At 45.9% G+C, this 6,709-nt stretch overlaps 1 pseudogene; it reads left to right on the top strand.

Moving 5' to 3' along the window:
* The first annotated feature begins 314 nt into the window (after positions 1 to 314).
* LOC132375338 (uncharacterized) lies at positions 315 to 978 on the top strand (annotated as a pseudogene).
* The last annotated feature ends 5,731 nt before the right edge of the window (positions 979 to 6,709 follow it).

Genomic DNA, 6,709 nt, shown 5'->3' with positions numbered 1-6,709 from the left:
AGGGAATCTAGGATGACAGCCAGGCCTGACTTGGCTAAATCTTATTCCAAATATTCTTCTCGGCTGACAGGCCCGAGTTGTGGTCCACAGAGGTGAGATGGGGTTATAACCTGTAATTTGTAGAAGGCCTGAGGAGTAGGGGATCAGCCAGGAAGCATGTCTTCCTTCTGCAGCGTGGGGCAGCCAAGAGCGCCTCTGTGGATGGGCGTCTTGGGGCTTTCAGAGTAGGTGACTCCTCTTGGTTGTTTTGAATATGCTGACAAGAACAAAAGCTTTCAAGAAAACAACGTCCCAACTCCTTAGTGAAGCAGGAAATGATAAGCAGTTTCAAATGTTCGCTTTCTTTTCTTTGCTCTTGCTTTCTGCAGAGAAGAATGCCTTTGCCATTGAAGGTGGTGGGTGCAGGTTGCCCTGTGGGTTTGGGGAAGGGTCAGTGCACCTATAACCTGCCCACTCCATGTGTCTTGAGGTGCTGTAATGTCTTGACAGGTGTCCTGACTCTTGGCTTTGACATGTCCTGTCAGGGCTGCCAGTCAGTTGGGACTGGACCCTGGGAAGAGCCTGCAGGCCTGAGACTTGGTAACATTTGCCTGGTTAAACACCTGTGGCTGCTATGACCCCATAGCTAAGCCCTGTCACAGGCTGACAGCTCAGGGCTACTGAGATCCACTTACTGATGATGGTCCTTCAGTCTTCTTATTACTCTAACTCTGCATCAGGAGAGGGAGACTTTTCATGAGCAAGTGTGTGAAATATGTTCAGTGCCTAGCAGTGGTGTACAGCTGCTATCTGCAGCTATCTACTGCTTTGATCTGCCCATAATCGGTCTCCTTCTCTTCTGAAACCAGCAGCCAGATTTTCTTTGGGAAATCCCTTTGTTTCCACAGTTCTGGGGCAGTTACCCTTTGCCCAGCACTGTGTCAGGTATGGGCACTTGGCTCAAGCCAGCCAATCAGAATCCTCGACCTCCAGACCTGATCACTCAGAGGGAGCTGTCCTTTGGGCCACAGTGATTGGCTCAGGGGTGGGCACAGGACCCAGCTAGTCTCATTCTGACTTTAGGACTGTTTGGATAAAGAAATGCTTGCTCTGTAGAACTGCAAGCTGGGATGATGGCATTTGGGGTACCGGGGGCCACAGCCTGCCTGAGAAGGTAGTAAAAAAGAAGAAAGCATATGTGAGTGATAGAGAGAGAGAGAGGGGCAGAGACAGATCCCTAGGGACATTGTCTGAGCCCTTGCATTCAGCTGTGCCCAAAGCCAGCCTAGTCCTGAATGATCTAGTTACAAGAGCTAATAAATGTCTTTTTCAGTAAGCCAGTTTGAGTCCTGATGTGTCTGTTATTGAGTCTCGGTTCAAGTCAATTTAGCAAGTATTTGTTGAGATCTGTGGTGGGAGCTGTACCTCAGAGCTGTAGGGAACACACAAGACATGGTGTAGTCACAGCCATAATTATTATAATTATTATTGTTCTATTAATTGGACATGTCTCCTGTTACCAGACACTCCTTTTCACTTTACACACATTACTTATTTGATCCTTTGAGTAAATCTTTGAATTAGAAATAATTACTTGAATTTTACAGAGGAGGAAACCTGGATCCAGAGAGGCTAAGAAATATATCCAATATAATATCATAATAACAATAGTAAAAAAAAATAGCTAGTCAGTGAAGAGGTAGGATGTGAGTTGTCATCTACTGTGACTCCAAAGTCTGTGTTCTCACCATCTGACTTTCTTGCCTCCTACCCTTGTGTACTCATACTCTGACCAGGGAGACATAAAGGAAATACACTGTGTGCTGCAGGACAGGTGAGATTATTCCCTCCCACCCCAAGAACTTGGAAATAAAGAAAATAGATTGCATGCCCATGAAAGCAACACAGAATGGATCAGAGCAGAGATTTGCCAACTTGCCCTAAAGAGTCAAAATGGCTCCTGGCCAACCAGGCTGGATCTAGCTGCCTAAATGCATTGACAGCAAAGAAGGAATGAGTGTGTCAGGAGAGGGGTCACCCAACCATGGAAGCAAAGAGCAAAGGGGTTGGAGAGGAGAATCTTGGGGACGCCTATCCTAGCACTGTCCAGCGGTTGGGAGCTGTACCCATGGGGCTTCCTGAGGGCTGGTCTATCCTTATGGAGAGACGAGTGAGGAGGCTGTGGCCATAGAATCCAGCAGTCACTCTTCCCATGAAAGCTACTATCTTCATTGTGGATTAGCACACGGGGCCTCTTAGCATGATGCCCTTAAATGCCTGCTTCAGCCAACACCCCTAGTACTGGAAACACCATGCTCCTTTCATCATGATCCCTCCTATTCTCTTTTTAAATCATTTTGAAAACACTGCTTCCCTGCAGGGTGTATCTATAGGGAAAGGACTGCACTTGCCGTACATAGACATTGAAGGTTCTGCAGTGATGGCTTAATATCATTGTAAATGAACGAATTGGCTTTCGAAGTCTAATTTGGCTTCCCCATGAGTCTGCCTATGAGAGACTGGGTTGGTCAGAAGCTGGCAAGCATTGGGGGCCATACATCTATTAGAGTTCTCCGTGTAAAATAATCACCAGGCATCCTGGTGCTGGCAACTTTGGAAACTTCCCTTTTAGAGGTGGATTTCTTCCTTGCACTGACAAAGTGGGTTTTACAACTTCCCAGACTTGAGGCCTGGCCTGTATGATGGAATAGTAACTATTTATTACATCCTGGATAGGGGGTGCTGAGCAGACAGAAAGAACAGCATGCATGTTGGAATTAAGTGAACTTGAACTTGCATCCCAGCTTCAGTGTTACTGGGTATGTGGACAAGTTTTCCAACTCCCTAAGGTTCAGTTTCCTCCTGTAAAACATGAGGATAATAGGATCTACCTCATAGAATGGCTATGAAGACTAAAATGAAAAAGAAAAAAAAAAAGATGCAAAGGTTTAGCAGGCATCTGACATAGTTGTACTCATTAGCTGTTAGCTGCTATCTGGCTACCTACATCATTGCCTGCTCTGGCAGAATACTCCCCTCTGCCCACATACTATTCTAGGTATGGTCCAGGCTTGAGTGAGCAGTACAATGACAGTACAGGCCCTCAGGAAGGCAGGGAGACTCAGAGAAAGAATGCACCTAGCCTTACAGGTAGGCTGGCTAACCCAGCTGTGTACAGGGTCCAGACTGGAAATGTCAATAAGGGAACTAGACCAGTTGAGAAATGGGTTGGAATGGATAGTCAGGCCTGGCTTACGGAGGCATCACATGTCAGCTCCAGCCTCACATGCCATGAGGGAACACAGGCCCAGTATGATCATATCTGTGCATTTTTAAAAGAAAAACCAAGAATCTAGATTTCTTTGTGAAATATCCCATTTTTTACTTTACAGCAACTAATTTGAATTCTTTTTGAAGACTGCAAGCCAAACAATCATCCCATTTGACAGAAACTGGTCTTGGGGCTTTAATTTATGATCTCTACCTTAAAGGCAGGGCAGGATTGGGGTAAGGGAGTCTGAATTTGGGCTCCCCCAGGAGCAGATTCTACAACAGAGATACAGTACAACATAGTTTATTTGGGATGGGGTCCCGGGAAACATCAGTAGGGCAGTGGGGGAATAGTACAGGGATGGGAAAGCAACCAGTAGAGGAGTTGTTGTCAAGTCATCGCGGTGGTTGACTGGTGACTGCAGCTTAATCCTGTAGGGGCCTCTGGGAGCCAATGTAGGTCACATGCCTCAGAGGGACCCACCTAAGGCGTGAGGCAGCTGGGGTAAATGTGCACGCCCTCCCATCAGTCACTGGCTGAGGGCTGCTCCCGGAGGCATCAATATCTTCACGCCCTTCCCCTGCCATAAGCTTGTGCCGGGTGGGCCTTGGGGGCCAGAGAAGCCGGCAGGCAAAGGCAGGCCAGGATCAGCAGTGGGAGGTAGGTGGGACACTAACGGTGTCCATGGGAAAAGGGCAGAAGGAAGCAGTCAGCATTAGCCACCACATTAGCAAGTGTTCAAGAGACCCTTCCAAACATTCCGTCTAGTCCAGCAACTAGGGGTGGATGACGACGTCCCTCACACTGGCTTCATTTGCCCCGTCAGATGAGGCTTCCAGCACAGCTTGTGCCAAAGCAGGAGTTGAGGTTGGAAAGAGATGTGAGCTCCTAACAGGAATGCCCGCTCGCCGCGCTTGCCTCTTGAGGCTCTGTCTGTCTGTCAATTACTGAAAGATCTGCGAGATTCCGTTCTCCTCTACTATCTTCCACAGGGGTCTCCAGTGGCAACTCTGCAACCGTTTTCTGCAGAGTGGTTCAAATTGTTTTATATCTCCTTAGCTGCCAAGTACAATGTCATAAGCAATAAATAAATAAATTGTTGGCCTATATGGAAAGCATATTTTGTCCAGATGCGTCCTTGAAACTTCAGCCCTGAAACATGAAAGTCAGATTGGAAACCACATTCTCAAAGCTTGGGGGAAGTAGGCTCACACAGAAAAGCCATTTGATTGGCAGGTGCTGCCACCCGGCACCCGAGGTGTGTCCTGCAGATAGGCCAGACAGCGCGCCTTCTGAAAAGCTGAGCGTGCGAGTTTTTCACACCAGTTTTCGAGCTTAGCATGGGTAGGCCAGCCGCACAGGCCGGGGTGAAGGAGCACTGGAACTTGGAGGGTTGCTTAGCTGGAGGAGCTGAGACCTGTGTCTTCCTTTTGATATCCTCTTGACCAGCTGGGTTGAAGCAAGCCTTCCTCATCAAGAGGGCTACGTTCAGCACCCTTGTCTGGAGCGCAGACAGTTCTCAGCTACATTGTCTTTGCTGCACGCAGAGGGTGAGGGTGGGGGGAGACCTGGATGGTGGAGAATCACACAGAAAGATGTTCAACGTGTTTTAGCTGGTTTAGCCAGCCCTGAGACCTTGCGATGGAGTGAGCATTCCAAGACAGAGCTGGGGCTGGGTGAATACATGACCCAGGAGAGCAGACATGGCCTTGGTGGCAGGAATTACCACGAGGAGCTCACCAGTGGTGACATGGGCTGCCTGTGTCAGCTGGCAGGGAATGCTTTTAAATGTCATCTTTATTGCTATTTAAATTTAAATGACATGCTCATAAAAGGTTAGACAGACTAGAGATGCATGAGGAGAAAAGTGAAAGTTCCCTCTTTAACATCCCCAATTCCATCCCTGCTGTGTTCTTCCAGAGATTCTTCTAGACTTGTGCACACACACACACCCTCCCACACACACACACATTTTATAAGAAATGAGCTTGTATTATGTAAATTTTTCTATAAATCCCTCCTTTGCACGTCATATACTTTGATCATCTTTCCATATCATATAATCTTTGCCATTGCTTCGTGGTGCTCTTTTGACAGATTATAATAATTTGTTACAGTTTTCAAAATGAATTCTCAGATTGCTTCCCAAATTGCCAACCTGTGGTAAACAACCAAAAATGTTAGCAGCTGATGCTATTATCATTATTGCCAGTAGGAGTAATCTTTTATCTTACCTGTGGAATTTGATAGAATTAAAGTGAACAATGGAGAAATTCATGAGAAAAATGACTCTAGAGATAGCGATTTGAGACATGTATATGCACATGTGAAATATATGTGTATGGGGGGGTGTATAAAGTATAATAAAATTCAGTAGAGATGATTGACTGTCTCAGTAAAACTAAAGATGTTACTTCTGTACCTGAGTTACTGTTCTTGAATGAATTCCTTCACCCACCCGCCAAGAATTAATTTTATGCTTATATGTATTCTTTGACTGGTAGCCCAGCTCAGTAGCAAAGTGTGAGGCTACTGCTTGATACTATAGATTACTAAAAACGTACGCTGTGGGTTCAGATACCAATTTTGATGCTCTCCAGTATACAGTCTTAGTCAGTGTGTTTAACTCTCTCTGTGCCTCTGTTTCCTCATTTCTGAAAGCACAGTGAGGATATGCTCTTCCTAGGGTGGTTGAGAGGGCTAAAGGAGAGAAGCCCTTACCTGGCACTAAGTGCCTGCCCAGCAAATAGGGATTATTAGTAGTAGAAAGAGAGTGTGGTCATTAGCAGACATCTGTCATGTATGTATGCCTGATGAGATATATGCAGTACACACACTATAAATATCCAACCTGATAGGTGCTCCTTGTCTTCTCCCAGCTGGGTAGTTGAGAAAGAATCATGGAAAATAAAATGAGTATAAAATAATCTTGAAAGTCAATAGTCAACTAAAACTATTTCAAAATGCCTTGGAGGTTGTCGCAAACCATCAGCTGTTCTAGACCAGAAACAGAACCTGATTTCCAGTTGTTGATGATAAATAAACACAGTACACTGCCCTTTGCAATGAGTGGCTATTTTTTTAACCCATGCAGATGTGTCCTATTTACATTGAAGCTGTCATACAAATTAGCAAAGGCCCACAGAGTCTGAAAGAAGGCAGGCTTCATACCCTGAAATGTTCACAGGAATGGAAAATGGCTTATCCCGCTCCTCCTAGCTATGGTGCCACAATCCTGGTAGGAATGACTGGGGAGAACTGAAGAGCTTTTCCAGGCCAGTAGAAATGTTTGCTGACCAAGCAGGCTTAGAAGCTCATCTGCAAGGCTGGGTAAAATGAAATGCAATAGGGTTTGGAGCTGCTGTGATTTTGACTTTTTGGCAATCTGGGAAAAGTTCTGACCCTTCAACAGATATGAAAATCCTCTCATTTGGTACAGGCTTGTGCATGGCAGATTAA

Source organism: Balaenoptera ricei, chromosome 11 (genome assembly GCF_028023285.1).
Source record: "Balaenoptera ricei isolate mBalRic1 chromosome 11, mBalRic1.hap2, whole genome shotgun sequence".
Lineage (NCBI taxonomy): Eukaryota > Metazoa > Chordata > Mammalia > Artiodactyla > Balaenopteridae > Balaenoptera > Balaenoptera ricei.
Note: the sequence above shows the minus strand (reverse complement) of the source record. Positions and strands in the feature narration are given on the sequence as shown.